General features: G+C 28.3%; 1 protein-coding gene across 1 annotated transcript in view; it reads left to right on the forward strand.

Annotated features, from left to right (window-relative positions):
* Positions 1-2,847: 2,847 nt before the first annotated feature.
* LOC107443771 (protein FAM107B) overlaps positions 2,848-23,717 on the forward strand; it is a 177,128-nt gene continuing 156,258 nt past the window's right edge. Inside the window, exon 1 of the mRNA XM_043045647.2 lies at positions 2,848-2,961. The gene's annotated coding sequence lies outside the window, so the exon portion shown is untranslated. The remainder of the gene's footprint in view (positions 2,962-23,717) is intronic.

Genomic DNA, 23,717 nt, shown 5'->3' on the forward strand with positions numbered 1-23,717 from the left:
TTCAATTGTGTTATGTTTCCCGTTAGTTTTTATTTTTAATCTTATTCTNAATTTTAAATATAGTTAGTTTTCAACTACTCAGTATTAAAGAAATACGTTTTAAAAGCATATATATATAAGTAAATTCGTGGTTTCATAGTAATTAAGAAACACTAATTAGGTAACGTAGTCTACCTATGTTACTATACTCACGTTAAACATTGAGTTCACCTGACTTAACGAATAAAAAATAATTAAATATCTAACAACGTGCAATATACTGCTTTTTGGATTGTTGAAAGTTATAAGCAAGCAAACATCACTGATAATATTAAATCGTCCGCAGTTTCTTTTATATCAACCGCTCTAGCTCTGCATCAACAAGAAATTTCCCTTCTTTTAAATGTCTCTCCTGAACGATCTAGGTAAAATTTTTGAACATTTTTTTAGGGACGGAGTTACAATTTCCCCCATTCACCCACTGTCCAAATGTTAGGAAGATAGAACTAACAGTTCTTGAGTTATAAGAGAAATACACATACACGTGTACACAAATTCTTCATTTTATGATTATAGATTAAGCATTTAGTCAAGGTATCGGGTTAGATTTGGTAGTTTATCAACTAAAGAAAATTTCCGATCATTCTTTATAAAAAACTTAGAACTATTTTCTAATTTGGCTGTTTCCTCTTAGTTCGAAATTTAAAGAAATCGGTCTTTATTGGGTTAAAACCGAATTTAAACATAACGCATTGAAATAAATTAAATACATTTTTTCAGGTTCTTAAAATAATTCGGATATGATTTTAAGTATTAATGAAATAATGATTGATGCATTAATGAAGTTCACAGCTACCAACTAATACGGTCTCTGGGAAACGACCAAAGTGGTTGTAAAATAGTAATACACAAAGTGGTAGTAAAATAGCAATTGTAGAAAGAAATTTTTAGAAATTAAGCTACTTCACGTTACTTAAATCTTAACTGCTTAACTAATACTTATAATACATATGATTGAACTAAATTATGATAATTTTACTTATGTATACACTTTTTTTCTATAAAAATTTAAACTATTTTTTTTAAACTTAAAAAAAAAAAGAGATTTATACATTAAAACAGAAATGTTGCTATCACTAAGAATTATTTCCCTCCTTGATCATGTAAGTTTGAAAGCAGTAAAATTAATTTTCTTATACAACAGTAAATTTTCTAGGCGTTACAAAAGCGTTAAATTTCACAACTAGGCTTTAGATCTTTGCGTAGAAAAATAGTTCAATTGCAATGCTGTTCAAACAGCATCAAAAACAAAATTAGTAACGTAATGGTCTTTGAACTAAAATACTAATTAAGAAATTGAGACTATATTAAGATTATAAAATTCACAAATTTCCTATGCAAAAACCGTGGTGGCTCAGAAGATAGAGTATTTGCATCCAGAATAGGGTACCCCAGGTTCGAATCCCAGCGATGACTGGTGGATAAGAACTCTGCCGAGCACAGTGCTGACGTAAAATATCCTCAGTGGTAGACGGATTATGGGTCAGAATCCCCTTGCCATTTGTAGGAGGTTTTCGTGGTTTCCCTCTCCACGCAATGCAAATGCGGGTTAGTTCTATTAAAAAGTTCCCCATGAAGGCTAGTTTGTCCCGATGCTTGATCCAGGAGTTTCCTTGTCTACTTGAGTTGGGCCCGAAATTTTAAGGATGCGGAATTTAGCATCGATAGTCGTAAGCTCAGAATTATCGGTTGTTCAACGTTATTAATAAAATAAAATAAAATTTCCTGTATTAATATAATCTATAAATATTTCAACGGTAATGAGGTTGGATACTTCCTTATTTTGAATAAATATTAATGGTACAATAATTTTGCTGCTACTTTGTGAGCTAAAAATTATCAAAACTGTATTTAAAGTACCGCAGTTTACATAGAGAGGTCAGTTGACAACTAAAACCAATATGGTTTTTCTTTCTATGCCCTTATTAAATTCATTTTTTTATATGTTAATGGAAGTCTAATTAGTAATATAAAAAAAATTTACCGATAATTATAGAAATCGTAATTAAAAACTATTGCATTTACATAAAGCACAACTATTGAGATATTTTAAATTTATTACAGCGTGGGAAAATGTTAAATAAATTTACATAAAACTCAGAAAATAGTTTAAGTAAAAGTAAGAAAAAAACAAAGAGAAACTATTTATGAGCATGTAAAAGATGTTCTGAAAGAAATAAAAACGCAAATAATAAGAAAAATTAAAAAATATTTTGATTATTTTCCTGTCTTATGAGGGTTTTGATCTTTTTCGAGGATGTTTTAATGCTCACATTAGATTAAGGAAACAAAATAAGGGAATATTAGGTATCAAATTATTACAGCATGAGTTTCAGTAGCAATAAAAAATCTTTTTATGACTTTTCACTTCATTTCACAATTTGTTGCGGTGAAAAAAAATCGTTTTATCGTTAATTTTTAATGCATTATTTAGTCTTATAAACATTTATAGAAAGCTATAGGGAAGCTGTTTGTAAAAATGCACATTACGGAATATTAAATTACAAGTATTATGTTACTTATCAACCAAACTCAGTATATTTGGAATTTTTTCCAGAATTCGTTCCGCAATTAAACTAAAACGATTATAAATTTACTAATTTTTCCCCAAGCTGTATAATTCATAGTGATTCAAAATAATATTATGTTCTTGAAAAAAAAATTATTCTTGGTTACTCTTTAGGTTGACCCACAAATTCTAAAAACGGAAGTTGTGAAGTTTTTTTTCCAGTTCAACGCTCCGAGAAATCGTCCACACGGTGGCGCTAGTTTGAAATGAAACAAAAAGTCGTTTTCTGTTATTATAGTGTGCAGAGAGTTAAAAAGTGTGTTTATGGCAACAAGTAGTAAGTTGAGAGCGTAGCGTAACAATTAATCACATTGGATTTTTATTTTTGTGCCACAAAATAGGAGCTAGTATTGGTGAGTAATCATAAATTATTTTCACTATGATTCATAATTAATTCGTAATTCTTATCTCGTGTAAATTAGATAATAGAATATTATTTGCCAACAACTTATCAAAAAATTATTAAAAATAAATTTTAACTCAAATTTATATTAAATATTTTTAAATACTTTATTTAACTATTTGAATCTCGAATAAATTTAAATAAATTGCTCGTTACTAGTGAAACCAATCCTGTTTCGATAACTTTTATTTACATTTGTTTTAACACATAATAAATTTTAATAATAAAATAAACCAAGTTTATTAATTTTTTAATTTATGCTGATGTTTTTAATAGAAGATTTTAAGAAGTTTATTTACAACCCTTGTAAATTGTTGTTAAAAATGCCACATAGAAGCAAAAGTTCTGCACTAAATTAACTCTGTTTAAAACACTATTAGCACTGTATAAATCACTAAAATTTTCTGAGTTTTGTTTATTTTGAAAACATTTTAAAAGTCATATCTCTATATCACAAAAAAGCGGCATTTTATGCAAGCAGTGAAGAGCAAAATTTTTTTTAATTCAATAAATTACCAATAAAATATTTAAACACAAATTTTGCCATGACAGGGAAATAAAATTTCCAAAGAGAAGCTGGCAACTTTGGGTGTGATTTAATGACAATAAAGTATATAGCATAGCTGCCAACTCTTACGATTTTCACTAAATATATTTCTTAGTGGTGGTTGAAAAGTAGAATAAAAGTAATAAAGTTATAAAAAAAAATCCAAATTTTGAGTGGCTTTTACTCAAATAAGAAATAATTTAAATTTTTTTTTAAATATGCTTTTTCAATTCTTTATGCTGCGGCGGTTGAAATATATCTAAATCAAAATTTTCAAATCCAGATATAGTAATATAAGAAAACATGAAATTGGCTGCCACTAGAGAATATCTTTCATAAAAATTGACAGGTATGTTTTACGCAAGGTGATAATTAGCTACAAATGGCAAAATTACCATTAGTTTTTTTTCTTGTGAAAATTAGCAGTTTAGAATTTCTTTCCTCGAGTCAAATAAATAATTTTTTAAAATGTCTTAATTTTTTTCTTTACTAAATTTTTCGAATTTTTCATGCTGTGGTGATTAAAATATTTCTAAATCAAAATTTTCAAACCCAGAGTAATATTATGAAGCATAAAATTGCCTGCTACTGGAAAATATCGCTCTTAAAAATTAGCAGAATTTTTGTACGTAAAGTGGCAATTACTTAAAAATGGTAAAACTACTACTAGTTTTTTTTTTCTTATGAAAATTAGCAGCTTATGACTTTTTTCCTTAAATCAAATAAACATTTTTTTTCTTTTTGTATTAGTTTAAAACTTTTTTTTGTAAACCAAACGATTGTTAATTAGACAAATTTGAACTTATTTATCATTGTATAGACAATAAAAAAAAACTAATATCAATTATGAACAATTATATAAATACAGAATGAATTTCGAGAACAAACTATTCTTTTGTTGCTGTAATTAAGTTTTTTTCCTTGATCGAAGTCAACATATTTTAATATATATATTTTTTTAATGTTATAAACATATATAAAGAATTTCAGAAATCATTTCCGCATTGTTCATTACAAATACAAGGATGCCACAGGATACTAAAAATGTAAAAAATGGTCGAAACTCAATTCATTTTTATCTATTTATTATATTTATATTTATTTAATCGTAACTAACACTGCGACTTATAGTTCAAATTATTCAAATTTTAACTGGCGGTGAAAGCAATTTTAAATTAAATTAGTAAAACAAAGAAAGAAGTAGAAAGACACAAGTTTTTGTGCTCAGCTGGCATACTTAAACAAAGATAAAATATTATGAAGGAACATGCTATAAACTGCAAACGAAATGTTTTTTTAATCTAATAGAGCTGTAAGCTAACAAACATCTCTGATGTTATCTTTAAATTATTTGAGAACGAAAAACAGAATCGTCTGCAATTTTTTTCTGACAATATGAAGTGCTAATCTTATGAAAAAAAATCCTTCTTTACATATCTTTTTTGAAGAAACAATGTAACATTTTTCATAGGTTTTTAGGATTGGGGACTAAAATTACCCTTAGCGAACCCCTGTTCAAATTTTGAGAATTAGAACTTGGGTTACGGGGGAAACGCACACACAGAAATGTTATTTTTTCAAAAAAATTTCTATTTATAGGAAAGAGGGGGCGAGTGCAGACAATCAGAACATTTCTGTTACTTATCACTCAAAAAATCTAGTAATATAGAAAATAAATAAGTTTTTTTCCCCACCTAATAAGTCCATCCGAAAAAACCTTGTAATTTCTTAATTTTCGCTTTAATTGCATTTTTTGAATGCTTTTATTCATCATTTTTAGAAATAGGAGATATATTATAAATGAACATGCTTAATACATATTTTAATATTTACTTAATCAACCAATAATGAGTTTAAATGAACTAATGGCTCTAAGGGGCTAGTGCAGACATGTAGGTACGGGACTACTGTGGAAATAACAAAGTTATTTAGTGGTAGTAAATTTATTTTAATGCTGACAGGAATTTCCTTTTTTCACGAAACCACTTTTTATATTAAAAGTTCGAGTAGTCCTCAATTCTCATGCAAATATGTTTTCCCTGCAAAATAGCGTATAATGGTGTTCACAAATTTATTTAAGGATCGAATTTGATCTTATTTTCGTTATCACTATTAAGCGTTTTGAAATAATTATTGAAAACGTTAATCGAATAGTTAATTATTGATAAATACTTGAAAGTTAGTGAGAAAAAATGCTTTCAAACTACTTTTTTCGGATTATATATTTTAGTTCATATGGAATTCCAATAATCTAATAGTTTTTTTAAATAATTATAACACCTTTTATTATAATTCAAAAATACCAAAATATATTTTTACTTGTATTTAGAGTGTTAGAAAAACATATACTATATAGACACCAGTGTCCCATCGGCGTGAAAGGGTTAATTAATTTGCTCATTGGAAGAAGATTCTTTAACTACAAATTATCTAAATTATTAGGAAATCTTTTTTTATCATAAGGCGCATAAGTTTTTAGTTCTTATTGCACATGATAGGTTTTGACAATTACGAAGAAGTCGTCTAAATGTACGGAATAAAATAAATCACAAAAGTAAAACAAGAAATTTTTTAAGAAAAACGTGCGAAATTTAATGTTGTAGAAAGTTATTGTTTTTAAATTATTATTATTTTAGTTATTAATTTGACCTTAACCGACAAAGCATTACGAATGAACAAGTCTGGTCAATACGACTGTATTGTAACGCTGCATCGGTCAAGAAAGCCTTATTTGGATAGTTATTATATTTATCTGGACAATTATATTTTTTAATTATAAATGAGTTAAGTAAATAAGATTCTGTTTCTGTATTTCAATGACAATAATTAAAAATGTAATAATTCTGCTGCTCCTTTTTTTAATTGTTCAGAAGAATTTGATAAGCTCTCTTTTCTTTTTTTTTATTCTTCTGAAAAATTCAATAAGCCCTCTTTTCTATTCTTTCTTTCTTTTAATTTTATTCTTCTGAAGAATATGACTTTTCTTTTCTTTTTGTTTTATTTTTCTGAAAAATTCGATAAGCTCTCTTCTCTTTTCTTTCTTTCTTTTTCTTCTTCTTTTAATTCTCCTGAAAAATTTGATAAGGTGTCTTTTCTTTTTCTTTTCTTTTTCTGAACAATTCGATAAGCTCTCTTTTCTTTTCTTTCTTTTCTTTACTTTCTTCTGAAAAATTTGATAGGATGCGTTTTATTGCCTCTTTTGCATTCTTCTGAAGAATTTAATAAACTCTTTTTTTAATTCTTCTGAAGAATTTGATAAGCTCTCTTTTATTTTCTTAAAACTACGTGGAAATTTGTCTTTTTTAAAAAATGACAACAAAAATGCATACATTAATATTTTTATATTTGTTTAACAAAGATGTTTTATAATTATTTGGACTGCTACTGTATGAAAAAAAAATATATAAATAAATCCCAACTGTTAAGAAATATTAAGTGTTTGCATAGTTAACATGTTGGTGACTTGCAAACATATGAATAAATACAACGCAATCCTTTCCTCCTACTCATTTGTTTTTCAATTGAAATACTATATAAACTTTCTTTCATCAACAATAATGACACTATCTTCTTACGCATTTCTTTCAACTTTCACCGCTTACCGGAATATTTTTACAGCTGAATTCACCCATTCGAGAACATAATACAAGAAGTCAACATTCAAGAGATAATTCGATTATATTCCACTTTCAACAGGTATTCTTCCAATCCAAGTGCTGCTTACTCTCAGATTTCAGGGTCAGCCTCCTAAATAAGCCTTTTATCGCAATTCACCTCGGATTCTATCGATTTCCGTTCGATCAAACCTTTTATTCTTGTTCGATCATAGCTTTCATTCCAAACCTTTATTGAGAGATAAAAAATGATTCTCATAAAATAATGAGCAGACTTGTCGCTTCGAAATGATCAAGGACACAGGATATTGTTCAATGATATTCGTTTTTTTTTATACTTAAGCTATTCATATTGTATTCAAAAATTTCTTTCTTTATTTGAATTTGACTTGAGAATTTTGTTGTAAGTGATGGAACATTTTCTGAAACATTTAAACAATACTTACAAAAAAAAAANGGGGAATAACATATTGAACTAACGTAATTTTGAGGTATGCAATGCAATAATGGTTGTAAATGATGGAAAGTTTTCAGAAACATTTAAACAATATTTACTTTAAAAAAAGGGGGGAATGACATATTGAACTAACGTAATTTTGAGGTATGCAATGCAATAATGGTTGTAAATGATGGAAAATTTTCAGAAACATTTAAACAATATTTACGAAAAAAAGGGGGGAATAACACATTGAACTAACGTAATTTTGAGGTATGCAATGCAATAATGGTTGTAAATGATGGAAAATTTTCAGAAACATTTGAACAATATATTTACGAAAAAAAAGGGGGGAATAACATAATGGTTGTAAATGATGAACTAACGTAATTTTGAGGTATGCAATGCAATAATGGTTGTAAATGATGGAAAATTTTCAGAAACATTTGAACAATATATTTACGAAAAAAAAGGGGGGAATAACATATTGAACTAACGTAATTTTGAGGTATGCAATGCAATAATGGTTGTAAAAGATGGAAAATTTTCTGAAACATTTAAACAATATTTACAAAAAAAAATTTGAACTAACGTAATTTTGAGGTATGCAATGCAATAAGGATTGTAAATGATAGAAAAAATTTATGACACATTTAAACAATATTTACAACAAAAAAAAAGAAAGGGGGAAAAAATAACTTATTGAACTAACGTAATTTTGAGGTATGCAATGCAACTATTACAAATAGAATAGTGGTGGGAGAATTATGATATTTTTCGCCTATTTTTGAAAGAAATAACATATTTTAATTATCACGGCATATTAAACATTTAATTAATAATATTTAACTCAAAAACTGATAAAAGTATTAATTTAAAAAAAAAGTGAAATCACGAAATTAAATATTTTGGGTGTTTTAAGTCAAATTAAAATTTTTGTTTATTAGTTTTAAGTAAATTGGCTTCCATATTTTGATTTTTAAAGGACGCTGTGATCAATAATGGGAAAAAATCACATGTAAAAAATGGGATGAATGAAATTAATAAAAAAAATTTAAGTTTAAAAGATGAAATTCGTTGAAAAATGAAATACTCTGAAACATAGTGCATTAAGTTATAAGTTAAGACATAGTTAAGTGTTCCCAAAAAGGGACAACTTAAAACAAACACAAAGATGCACTTAGACTACTTATTTAAGTTTTAGAAATCAAACCGCAAAGGTAATTTTTATTTTAGCTGCCAAAATTTGCACCTCTTGTAATACATTTTTCTTAGTTGCAGTGAAATTACAGTTACACGGACAATAGAGAAAGTGCAATTACGTTGTTAACTTTGATTATCTCTGATTTCGCTTGAAGTTGCAGGGAAATTAACACTGAGAATAATTAGTGAAAATACGATTACTTTGGGTTAATAATTGATCACCTCTGATTTAACAGTTGCAGTGAAATTACAGTTACATTGAAAAGTGATTATTGAAAATACACTGCGTTGATAGCTTTGATTATCTCTGATATTTCTTAATTGCAGTGAAATTATATTTTAACTAGCAATAATTAGTGAAAGAACAATTACCTTTGATAACTCTGATTATCTCTGATCTCTCTTAGTTACAGTGACATAAGAGTTACGCTAACAACAATTAGTAAGAGTACAGTTACGTTGATAAGTCTGATTATCTTTCATTTCTCTTAGTTACAGTCTCTGATCTTTCTCATTTACAGTGAAATTGCAGTTACACTGACAATAACCTGAGTAAAAAACTATTATTTTCTTTTTTTAAATTTCATCGGCACCGAACATATGTATGATGACGTCAATATATTAAAAAATCATTACAAATCGAATTTAAAATGATTTTGGAATCGAATTAAGTCGTGAAAATAAATATCGAAGAATACGTTTTTATTTCACTTAAAGCGAAATTATTCTTCCCCAAAACCACGAAACTTCAAAGCCATTACATGAAATCATATAATTTATTTCAATAATTTAAGTGGAGATTAAAATGGGCCTGTAAAATGTTTTGCCTTGGACATCATAAAGTAACACTGGCTCTGATAACCCATATAGAGAGAAATAGTAAATTTCAAATTCTAGAGACAAAATCATCCAGATATTATAATGTTTAGAAATATCTACAATCTACTTGTATGGTTGTGCTGCACAATTATTGTTTTACTCCAGTTGGTTTGTATAACGTGATTTTACTAAAAGAGAATAATTTAACCAGATCGTCCCAAGAAACGTTGAAATGTTACGCATTAAGCGGTAAAACCTGTCCAAAATAATAATGTTTGGCGATATTTGTTTCATTTTTTCCACCATTAATGTATGATATTTGTTGTTGGATGAAAGAAAAATGACGCCATCATGCGTAAAGGGGTCATGCTTTCAATCTAATGTGTTTTAAAAATGTGACTTTTAAATCCATACGTTCCGTATTTTCTCTAATCCCATAATTCCCTTGTGTGATGTCACATGATTTGACATTTCTTAATGGGAATTCCTCTTTCCGTTTATGGAAATGAAAAATTTTTTTAGGCTATACTTTCTTTTCACGTGTAAGATTTTTCAATTTTTGTTTCTTTCTAAGCAAAGCATAGGTAAATTTCTGTAATTTAGTTTCTCTGATATTTCAAAGTCACCCTGTCGGTATGCTGAGTTTAAGTCTTCTCTTCACTCTCAGATTCGGCAATCTTTGAGCTGCATTTCGTTACTATTTAGAATTATTTCGTCACAAAATCAAATGATTTCTGATGAAACGCGAATTCGCAAATGTATGATGAAAATGCTTCCTCAACTTGAAGCATCGTAGTACATTGTGGAAGATAACCAACTGGAATGAAAACTTGACGACCGTAACAAGATTGACGAAATAAACCGTTCAATGTATAGTGGTCAGGCAGTTGGCCTCATACCATTAACATCCTGGGTTCGAATCCAGCCTCTACGAGCCCTATCGTTGTTGGGGCGACGACAATCCACCTACATGGTGACAACGGAGAAGTGATTAACATTTGACAATCACACCCGTTAAACAACAATGAGGTGTCAAAAAATTAGATTCATGATGTATTTCTTTACTTTTTACGAAATTCGTTTCCTTGAAGAAGTGACGATTGTTATTTCGTCACTTTGACGATATATTCATTCGGAGAATACACCGGGGAACGGCTTCGTAAAAAACGATGAAAATTTCATGAAATTTGAGTATCCATTTTTTACTTTGCTCTAACGGCTTGATTTGGGGTTTGATTTCCCTTGGCTAAGACTGGGTGTCTGGACGAAATGCCTTTTCTCTGATGTTGACTTACAGGAGATTCGGAATTCTTCAGAGCAGTTAAAATCCTGGCACGTTTGAGGGCTTGAAAAGCGTGGTGCGGAATGATTCTAACTATTATCTACCCTCCAATCTAAATAGAGTTAGTAGGGCGAGCGCACGTGTCATTATTGTGTTCTGATAATCATTAAGAATAAATCCCAGACTGTCGCAATTAATTCATTAGTGTAACTCTAGTCCGACGTTAACAATAAGACAAAGCAAGGCAACACATTGGATTTAAGCATATCGGTTTTCCTAACATTAGAGTAAAACGTATTATTTAGATATAATTTTTAGAGGGAGTGAAAACAAACAAATATATCATTTAATGATCTATTTCATTTAATTAGATTATAGATCAATTTTATAGATCAATTTCATTTAAGTGTAAGTTAAAGAAAAATCGTAAGATCTGTAGCATTCTAAAGAAGGCAAGGAAACTCTTGGTTCAAAGCATTAGAAGAAATTAGCCTTTATGGAGGACTTTCTGTTGGAACTAGCCCACATTTGCGCTACATGGAGCGGAAAACCTCCTACGATTAGCCTAACGACAAAGAGATTTTAACCCATGATCCGTTTACTGTATAGGATGTTTTACGCCACTGTGGTCGGTGCAAGAAGGAGCAGAACTCGAATCGTCCCCCCATCTCTGGGATTCGAACCTGAGTCACATCACTGGGAAATGAGCGTTCTATCCCTTGAGACACCATTGTTTTCTTTATTTGCATTGAAATTTTTAAGTAAATAAATAGCTAAAGGTTTTATTTAAAATGAAAAAAAAATGATGATAGTAGGCAGATCAGTTTTATCAAGAGCTTTATCAAGAACTTAAATAGCACCACGAAGCTATTCGGTAAATTATTTATATATTTGAGGTTTTGCTTAGTGCTTATATGTTAAATTATTTATATGTTTTTTTACGTAAAATGAAATCAAAATTATTTTAAATTAAATTTTAATAAAATAAATTTATTAACTTTTTAAAATAAATTTTAAAAAATCAAAAAGGCTTAACTGTGACAAAGTGACATATCACATAAGCCTTTAAATTATTTAGAAGTAGTGTTGAGTGAAAACCCTAAAAATCAAAATTATTTTTTAAGAATCATACTCTAAAAAACTACTATTCGAAAATACTTATCCGCTGTCCGATGTAAGTTGGCATCTCTGATATTACATAAAAAGGCCTGCCAACTACTACGCTTTTTGCAAAATATTTTATAGTGTGGTAGCCATTTAAAAACTAATACTTGGATTTTTGGTAATTCTGGCACCATTTTAAAAACCTTACCCCGAAAGAGCTGGAAGAAAATGGCATTGTAGAAGAATTTTTAACTCATTTATGTGTAGTGGTGTCGAAAATAAGTTAAAACTGAATAAAGAATTATACATAAAAAACAAAAGCATAGTTACCACTTTAATAAATTTTTACAGAAAGCAGCAGTCTTGCATAAATACACTAAAGACAACCACGGCCCGCTCTAAGCATTTGCCACCTCGCCAAATGCGATAAAATCGTAAATTTGGCAAATAAAATTGTGCTTTGGCGAATGATTTTTTCCATTGGTAAGAATAAATATATATATTGAACTCAATCCTCAAAATTACGCCAAAACGAATATTTCTAAACAAATCAGCATTTTTTATTCGAGTACAGTAATTTGCGGTAGATGTGCCGCATAGTCAACTAGAATTGGGTCCAAATAATATAAGCCTGAAACAAACTTCCGTAAAATAGCTTTCTATGGGGGGAAATTAATAGTAAAAAAATCTTAAGATTTGCATTTAGCGAGGACTTTCAAAAATCGGCGAATATTTGGCTAATTTACTAGCTAATAATTTAAACTCCTTAGCGCGGGCCCTGGACAATATTTAGAGAAAAGTGTCAGTTAATTTTTCTCATTTAAATAACTAATTTTGCTTCATTAAAAAGCAGAGATATTTTTTCCTTCACATCCTGAACAGTAATCATAGCGATAGTTGAAGGTATCTGCTTCTCAAATGGTTAACTGTTGTTGGAAGTGCTTACTCGTGTGGTGCTTCAGGCCGCCTCCCATCCGGTAACATAAATCACCATGGTTGAATGAATCCTAAATTTAAGTCAAGGACTTTTTTTGAACCACGATGTCACAAATCAGTTTATTAATCGAATTGCTGTGAGACGAACACAAAATGCATAAGCTTCTACAAAAACAAACATTAAGATTCGAGCTCGGGCTTCACTGTTGGTGGTCAGAACGCTTTAAGAACTTAAATCCGAGTGGTTCTAAACAAAATCGACAAGATTTTTTTATTTTATTCTGATGCTGATATTCGATATAGCAGATAAAGGTGAAAAAATCTCAAATAAATAAAGCTAAAACCTTATAAGAGAAGGCAGATAAAAATATATTGTTGAGATTACTTCTTAAGCTTCTTCGTAAATTTAATAATTTTTTACACTCACAACCCAACCATGCCCAAGCACCTATACCCGATTTTCACAGTTCTATCTAGGTAGATTTACTAAATGTAGGGTTTTGACTTAAATAACGGGGATTGGGTGCAAGATTTTTACGTAATTGAATGTCACCGAAAAGGTAAAAATTTGAACATCTTGTTGGAAAAAATAAAGCAGTTAAGACTCCAAGGAATTTTTCTTAATGATTATTACTTCAAATATAGAAACGCTTCTATATCAACTCTATGTAACCAATTTTTCTTTAGGCAGCAAATTTTTGGACGATTTAAAAAATTTAATGTCAATATTGTGGGTACAATTTGAAAGATCATGCTGGAAGGTTTAAAAAAAATAAGATCCTTTTAGTCATGCAAACATTGCAAAATGAGTGTAGGAAGTTTAAAGCTTTTCTCCCTTTTCAATTCCACTGTAAAAAATCTTTTCAATATAAATATTACAATCTGACGAGGCTACTTTAATGCAACGTTTTGAGGAGACAATGGCATACCTGCCAACTCTTCTGGATTTTCCCGAAGATTTTATTTTCATATTTAAAGTGGTAGTAATTATATACTATTTTTTCTTTTATAATCTTAATTTTTGAATGATATTGATCACCACTATTCTTACAAAAATTAAGCACATATATTAATATGCGTTACTGCATACCTCCACCTCCAATGCCATTAGTTTCAGTCGCCCTAGGGCAGTGTTTCCCAAACTTATGACTTTTGTGTACCCTTTCTAAATTTTTCGTAACGCTGTGTACCACTAATCAAAAATGAATTTATTTTATACTATAAAAAAATTACACAAAAGTTAAAAATCACAAATGGCTGTTGACACAACTAATTGTTAACTGTTAACTCTGCAGAAAATAGCCAATAGAAAAATACGTAATCGTAAATTTTAATGACTAGCTTTGTTTTTAAATAAAATTTTTGACATTTTCGTTTGTTGCAAGATATTTCGCATAAGAACGTGTACCCCCGCTAAACTGTTCCCGTACCCCAGGGGGTACGCGTACCACACTTTGGGAAACACTGCCCTAGGGCATAACACAGATCAGAGGTCTAGTGCCCGCTTGCGCGGGCAGGTACCTTGCCAAATTACATGATCTAGCATACCCTCCAACTGCTACGGAATTTCCGTGGTTTCAGAAATCTTCTTTTCTGACGGTAGCAAAATTAATGTCTTAATATTTAAAAAAAATTAATTTTAGCGTAACTTGTTCACTATTACTTATAAAAGTGTAGGCCATATGGCTAGATTCTTAAGTTCTGATAAAAGTTTTATGAGAGATCCATTTGCTTTAAAAATTTCTACTTTGGCTCGCTACCACTAGAAAGAATTATTTTCAAAATCCTCATAAGTTGGAGGGTATGGTTCCTGTCATGGTTGTCAACTTAAGTTTTCTCAAATACAACGTATTTGTTTGCTTAAAATTGAAGTTTTAATTCCATTTTAATACCACTGGGAAAAATAATAATGGACGGGATTAAAAGTTGGCAGGTATGCAATTGTGCTTAAACAGTGCGAATATTTTCTATTATTTACTCCCATTTTTAGTTCAAAGAAATTCACAATCAGTTCGATATAAAGATATCTACATAAATAATATATTATAGTGAACAAGAACGTCTTATCTTACGAAATAAATGCTAAGAAGGAAATAATTTATTTACAACTTTTTATCTTTGTACCAAACATGGGAACATTCTTGACTAATATTCTCTGTTTAAAAGCTTCAGTCACTTTCTCTGTGTTCAAACTAATACCGTTAGAGGATTCGATGGAAACAGTGACAAGCCACATTTACGTTACATTCTTGAATATTTTACTCTTTTACAAAACCAAAAATTTTATCATCAACTACCAGATTTTCTGGAAAATTTTATTTTGATATTTAAAGTCATAGTGTAGCTTATATATCTTTTATGTTTGGATTGATAATTTAATTGAAAATGATTTAATCTACCACTACAGACATATAAATGAGTGATAATTTCACTTTAGTGCCATAAAGCTCTGCCAAAAAATAGATATTAACAATAAACATTTTAATGAATGTTTAAGCCAAAAATAACCCTAAAAATTTCAGTTAAAGAAAATAAACTGCTACTGACGTTATTTTTAAATTCATATCAAACGCAGAAACGTGTACCTTTATCTCAACAAGATTAAATGTCTGATTTACATGAACTCTTTCCTTTTCTCATTCAAATAATTAAAAATAGAGCGGAAATTGAATAATCGGTATTTATTTTTAATGTTAGCAGAAAGAATTTTTCACACACTTTTTCCTCCTTATCAGAAAAATTTAACAATTACGAATTCATTCCAAATACCTATTTTTTCCTTGAACAACAATAATAAATTACGAATGATTGAGTCAATATTGTTTTTTTTTTTTCTCTCCATTATTGCATCACATTTTTAATTTTAAGTTGGCTTTAACCATGGGAAAAAATGCTGACTCATGCAGAATATGAGCAAATTATGTACGTTTAAAAATTGTTAACTTAAAGATAAAATACTCGTTTTTAATGTTTGGATAATTGCTAATTTATGCTCATATTCCAAAGAAGTTTGCTTTTGTAAAGTGGTAGTATAATTATTTGTTTTCTTTTCACTTTTTGGAATCTAATTACTTGATAAAAATTATTTTATTTGCCATTAGATATTAATAAATGAAACAAACACTCTTGAGTATAATATTTACTTGCTAACTTATATCATTTAAATGCAGGATATTACTTGCGACTAAAAATTTAAGAATTTTGACTAACAAAATCTATTTAAAGATATGAACCTAACAACTTTTTTCAGCATATTTATTTTAATTTACAATTGAAAATAAATATGAAGAATAATTTGACTCTAAGTATGAATAATTTACAAAGTAAATCGGGGTGGTAATTACGATTGAACAATTAAATAGATTAAATAAAATAGGAAGGAACTTAGTTTCTACTACTTCTTACAATTTTAGTTGCTCGTGGCATCCCTGTAAATTAAATTTCTTTTTAGTAATTAAGGTGGTCGTAAATTTATGATTTATAATTTTATTTTTGATTCAATAAATTTAGTTTTAAGTTTAATTAATCAATAATTTTGACCATCACTTTCCTATATGTTATCAATTTAAACAAATATATAAGTTTTGAAGACTGGACTGTAAAATTTCTATATGCTGTCAAAATTAAACAAATTAAGATTATTTTAATTAATATTTTGCTACCAATTTAAACATTTAGGTAGCTAGGAGTTCCGGGTTGGCATATACGACCATACTCAGCAACATTTGAAATTCTCTCGAAATATTTTTCCAATGGTTGTGAACTAAAGCGGTAATGCAGAGATGCCAACTTGCTCCGCTTTGTAAAATAGTATTTTCTAGTGGTAGCGAAATTTAAGTTACTTTTAGCTTAGTATTTTTCATTTTAAATAATTTTTTCACCACTAAATATCAAAAATTATAAATATGATATAAAATGCAACGTTTAAGCATCAATCAACTGGTTACTTTATTAAAAAGTAGGCGTAACTATCTTTCTTTAACTAATCTTACTAAATATTTTGCTACCACTTTATTAAAACTTTTCCAGAAAGCGGAGCAGTTGGCATTCCTGGTAATGTTTCGAGCATAAAAATGCCAGAATTTAGCTACATGACCATTTATGTATCTGACATTTTATACATCTGTTTAATTTTTTTACTTGGAAGTGGACGAAATTATTTTAATTGTAAATTACTAACATATCAATACAATATTTTCGCTACCACTAGAAAAATTGTATTCTGAAACTGTGGAATTTTCGCTGCTGTTGGAGGGTACGTCTATACGTTAGCCCTTACCGGTGCAGTGTTCCCAATCTGGTAATACTAACTCAACAAATTTTACAAACCACACAAAAAATGTAAAATTAATTATTTTTAAACGTTTAGCAGCCACTATTCTATAAGCAACAAAGATTTCAAATTTGTCGCTTGACATCGAGTGTACTGTCAAAGATCGCACTTGCTAAATTCTCGTCTGACTAAAATTTTCAATCTGAATTTGATATTACAGAAAGGATTAACTGTCCATTGAAGAATTTATATGGGTAGAAAAATCTTTTTGCTATAATTACTGTTATTTATTTTACATATTACTACCTCTAGGAAAAGCTGGCACGCCTGTATTTTTCTTAGAATGATCACAAACATATATATACGTATTATTCTTAATTCAATTTTTATGACTATAAACTACTTTTTTTTAACTAATCCGAACTCTTAAGTCTGCAATTTTCAAAAGATTATAAGCAAGTCAACATTTCAAAAAGCATTTCAGTACTTAGTACCATCGCCATAAAACTCTATTTTTAAACACATATAGAAAAAAAAGTACCCGTATCGTTTTCCCAGTTCCCGTTATTTCCTTACTTATTAATTCGAATTGGGCATGCGTTAAATTTTTTCAAACGATGATATTGTTCCCAACTACCTTCTTTTCGTTTTCCTCAGTGAATCATGAAGTTTTTTCGAATCTTCCGGTGTTTCTTGTGTTCTGCCGCTTCAAATGTGTCCCACGGATGAGTGATGCGGCAATTATAAATCAATGGCGTGCGCTACTTTTTTCTTCCGCCAAAAAGGAAGAGAGGACGGAAAGGAATAGAAAGTCAATCAAGAAGGTTAATTGAACATCATCCACGAGTTAAACGAGTTATTTTACATCCAACTGTGATGCAGTTTTTAATTATGTTTAAGAAACGATCAGTCATTTCCTACACACTGTGATCGTCGTTGTTTTAATTTGCTAAGCTTTTCACGTGATTTTCTAAAAATTGTTATTGAACTAAAGGTTAACGAAAAGGAAATAAAATTTTTAAATTTTGCATTGAAAAATTGTCCTTTAAGAAAACAATAAATTTACTGTACATTTGTAACTCACTTACTTAAAACTATTTATTTAAAAGTTTTTTTTTAATCATAATCTATCTATAGATAGATATCTATAGATAAGGAACTATTTTTTAATAATTATAATCTATCTATAGATAGATTATAATTATAAAAAATAGTTTTAAATAAATATGTTTCAAATATACAGAAAATTTAGTGCTTTCTTAAAAAACAATTTTTCAAAGTAAAAATTTAAAATCTTACTTCCTTTTCGAATACCTACATACTTCTCCTATGTGGCACCATAAACTCAGGTATTTATCTATCTATTGGCAACACTTATAGCTATCGAAAATTCACATGAAATGCAATTTTTTGCAGTTATCTTGTGGTGAGTCTTTTAAAGAGTGGATGTATTAATTATTCCACAAGTTTTACTACTTAATTCCCGACTAATCTGTTAAAACTTTGCAGAAAGCGAAGCAGTTGGCATCTCTGCCACTTCAAAAATTTTGTTGGACCTTTGGAAACTATGCCACTTGTTTATCTAACTTTAACACATTGAATGTCATGGGGATCCCCGGTGACCGGCACTGAGTTTCTTTGTAGTTCCACGAGGGTCACCGGTGACCGGCGAAGCCAAAATTATTCGAAACACATAATTCTAGTAAATTTTTAATTTTTTTAATATTATTATCGTTATTAAAATGATTTGAAGAAATTAATGCAATATAGAACACACACAAATAGTTTTATTTATATACACAGAGATGCCAACTTGCTCCGGACTGCGAATAAATATTTTCAAGTGGTAGTTTATTAATTGTGATTCTGGGTTTAATAAATTCAATTGAGTATATTTTTATCCACCACTATTTCTAAACAATTCGTAGGCTTATATAATTTACCACTTTTTTCAGATATGTCATACTAAACCTTTTAAAGAACTAGCAAAATCTGTCTAACATTTGCAAATTTAGTTTGTAGTTATTTGCCGGTTGTCCACACGGGCAAGCCATGTAAAATTAGCGTGGCATTCAACGTGTCAATATATCTGTTTAAATAATTACTTTCGTACTTGATTGAAACAATTTCATAATTTTTTTTCAATTTATCAAAACATTAACACGCTATTTTTGCTGCCGCTTCAAAATATATTTTTTCAAAAATTACGCTAATTCTACTGTATTTGATATCGACATAAATCAATTATTGTACATATCAAATCGTGTTTTATCTTTAATTTTAATTTAAGTCTACAATCAATATTTCTAGTCTTATGTAAAAACGTAAATTTGTCATATTGAATTTTTTCATTGTTTTATTATTTCACAAACAAACGGCTTGATTTTTTTTATGGCTACCACAATGTTTGCCAAATCAATGTATTTTTACCTTACTGTAAGTGATTTAATGATGAATGGGATAGGGGTCGCTTCGCGGCCCAGGTGTCCAGTTTATTTAAATAAAGAAGAAGATATCGACATAAAAAATGTGTGAATTTTAAATGTAACTTTTAATTTTTAAAAATAATGGTGGTATCTCATGAAAAATAAATAATTTCAACTGAAATATATAAATTAAATATTTTATTAACCTATGGTCTCAAATGCGATACCGGCGTACATTTCACATATTTTTTTCTGACTCTCTAACTATAGAAATTTTTTGATTTTGATTTTTTAGTAATAAAAAACAGTCGTATAGTTACTAAAAAATTATTACATTATCTGAATTATATTTGTACTAAAGTATAAAATCCCCCAAAAAAGTAATTTGGAATTTTTTTTCATTCATATTCAAAAATTTATCAACAAAATTTTATAATTTTCAAAATATTAATATAAAATTAATATTCAAAATATTAATAAATAAATTAATATTCAAAAATTAATCAAAAATTTATCATTCATATTCAAGTAAAAGAAATTTCAATGATGAATTACTGTTTCTCTTAGAACTGCAAATAAGTGCAAATTAGAAAAATTATTGTTTGGAAGATTTCAAATTCAACGCAGAACAAGACACGGGTGTTTCGCGCTGTATTTCATATTTATTAAAATTACAAATTATTAAATTATTGAAATGTAAATTAAAGTTATTAAAAATGCTAAATATAAAATTGTCCGCTTATTTAGACCTAAATTAAAACAAAATAATGAAAAAAGTAGGAAAAATATGTTTAGTAAAAATTCTGAGTTAACGCTTACTCATTTAATCGAATCATGTTTATCTCTAGGACAATTAATGGTGTTTTCTTAAACTGAAGAAACCGTGTCCCTTAATTGTCTAAGAGAAGTGTATTTATTTAGATGATAAGTAAAATTACTCGTTTTAATTGAAAAATTCTTTTTTAACTATAAAATAGTATATGGAATTTCTTTTATCCTCCATCAAGAAATAAAATGTTTTTTTAATGGTTGATATATTTCGCAATATTATTATAACCTTTAAAGGTCATTATCCTCCATTATTATTTTATTTTAAATTGAGACAGTAGTTTAATGAAGCAATTTTCTTGTCTAACATTTAAAATTAATGTTTTGCTTGTCTTAATGCTTCATTAGTGGTAACTGAAGAGACTTGTTAGATGTTAGTTTATGCTTAAATTAGATGTTCGAGTTGTTTTTTTTTAGTGCATGTTTTGATTTAGTTGATGCCGTTTTCATTAGATGATTGGGTTTTGTTTTGCATGCTTGTGACTGCTTAATCACTTAAAATTACAGTTTTCAGTTCTTAGTTTACTAGCCGTAAAAGAAATTACTCAGGTCTTTTTTAACTGTCTAATAAAAACTACAGCAAGTTCAAAAAACTATATAAGAAAACATCATTATACCCATTAGTGTTTTTTATATAGATTTGTCGTTTCTTTTTTTAAATATTTTTGTGTTTCAAAAGGAATAATTTAATTCTTTCAATTATCCTGATTTTATAAGAAAAACAAATGTTCACCTCTCGCTACCATGTGTTGAAAAGCCATTGTTATTTCAATTTGTAATGACTGTTTTGTTAAAAGATACATCGCTTGCTTTATTTTTCTACTTTTTAAGGAAAGTCGGTAGGACATTTATCAATAATACTGAAACTGACCTTTATCTGAGAAACTACTGATGATATCGCTTTGAAATTTTTTGGGGATGTTTGAGATTGTGTCAGTTGTATGCTGTAATATCTTAGCGTTAACAGGAATACTTTTTGAGGTATGAATAAATTTTTGATGAAATTTTTTAAAAAAATTAAAAGTTCTCAGTTCATAATTGTTTAAAAAGAATTTTGTCATAGATATGTATTAGCAGTTATCATAGCGCAAACATGTGTATGTAAATATTCTGTGGTAAAAAAACTGAAGCAATATATTGCTTAGAAGCTGAGGAAAAGATACATCTAAAAAGGTCAGTTTTGGCATTATAGGTATATGCTCTGTAATACCAAATATTAATAATTAATAATAAATAGAATTTTAAAATTCTATTAAATTAATAATAATTGAATTTTGGACAATATAAATGGAATTAATAATAAATAGAATTTTTAACGGAATTTTTAATATAGTTTTAAATGGAATTTAGAATTAATATTAAATAGAATTTTTAACAGAATTTTTAATATAATTTTAAATAGAATTTAAAATTCTATTAATAATAATATAATTTTAGATAATATAAACGAAATTAAGTGGAATTAATAATAAATAGAATTTTTTAATAGAATTTTAAATAGAATTTAAAATTCTATTAATAATAATATAATTTTAGCTAATATAAATAGAATTAAATAGAATTAATAGTAAATAGAATTGTTAATAAAATTTTAAATGGAATTTGAAATTCCAATATAGATTATAGATAATAGAAATAGATTTTTTATAGAATTTTTTTTTATGATAGAATTTTTAAATAGAATTTTTCTTCTAAATAGAATTTTTTTCAAAATAAAATTTTTCAAATAGAATTTTTTTTCAAAAAAAAAACTGGGGTTTTTTTTCAAGATAGTTTCTAAGGCTTAAGTAAGGTTAGTTAATAGCAGCATAACTTTTGAAAGAAGCACAATAACGATTATCTGTACGGTCAAACGATCATTTACTTTCCTCGCCCTGGAGGTCACTGGCTTTGTCGAATTTCTTCTGTAACTACTCTGTCTATAGAAAAAAAAAGGTTCTAGAAATTTATTTGAAATAGATCCGTCGCTTAAGATAACATCGGATAAGTTTCTACAAAACGCGAGCATGTGCAGTTTCCTGTTCTGCCTTTTATTTTGTCATGACCTTTTCCGTAAAGAAAACTCTTTTGTGTACAATTCTTAAAGCTGAAAAAACTATTTAGAGTTAATAAACCAAACGATGGTGAAACTGTTTGGGGTAAATATTTAATTTATTTTCAACTTTCTCTGAAAGAAGTCAATGACTTGACATATCTTGGTCTCATCTTAACAGAAAGTTTTACTGCTATTAAAGGAAAAATTGTAACTTTTTTTATCCTTTAGGAGTAAGCTCTTTGTTATACTTATCTTAAAGACTGAAGTTATTAACCTAGGGTCCTACACAAAGCATCTAGTGGACACTTAAAATTATTATAGTGCACTGTGGGCCAGAAGACCATGATCTTTGGCCAAAAGTCAAAAATTAAATTTTTAACTAAAATATGTGTAGGCAGTCTTAATATAGCCCAAATTAAGTATTCATAATCATTCCAAACATTATAATTTATTTTTTGGAGCGACGAGAGTACAATGTGCTAAAAAAAATTTTTTTAATGTTACTTTTAAATTTTTATTTCAGTAATATGTATAGGAATTTCACCTTGCTGTTACATTTTTATCAGAGTAATTAGTCTGAAATTATAATACAATTTTTCAATTTGTTGGATTAGTTCATACTCTTGACAAACTTATAGTTTATATCTCATCGTTTGACATTTTACAATGTTTGAATGAATTTCGAAACTTAGTTCCAAAAAGTTCCACGAGGAAATTAGCTAAACTTTTTTTTGTTGCCCTCTTTGATGTTTCTTCTTTCGAAAAACCCTGCCCCATTTTTCCCGTATTGCAAAGGTGGGCTAAATATGCCGAAAAACAAAAATTATGTTTTTTTTTCATGTTTTCGCTTTATTTTTTAATTAATTCGCGTTATTTTGTAATATTACTTCCGAAATAAAATTTGCTCTTCATTTTTAATATAAAATTACGAAAATTATTATATTTTCATTGCTATATTTAAACGTATTANAAGGTGAACTAAATATACCGAAAAACAAAAGCTATGTTTTTTTTCATGTTTTCGCGTTATTTTGTAATATTACTTCGGAAATATAATTTGTTTTTCATTTTTAATATAAAATTACGAAAATTATTATATTTTCATTGCTGTATTTAATTATTTAAACGCATTATAATATTTTTTTAAATTTTTGCTCACCATATTTCAACCGCCATTTTTTTTCGGTATTTTTAGTGTATTTC

This window comes from Parasteatoda tepidariorum, chromosome 2, assembly GCF_043381705.1.
Source record: "Parasteatoda tepidariorum isolate YZ-2023 chromosome 2, CAS_Ptep_4.0, whole genome shotgun sequence".
NCBI lineage: Eukaryota > Metazoa > Arthropoda > Arachnida > Araneae > Theridiidae > Parasteatoda > Parasteatoda tepidariorum.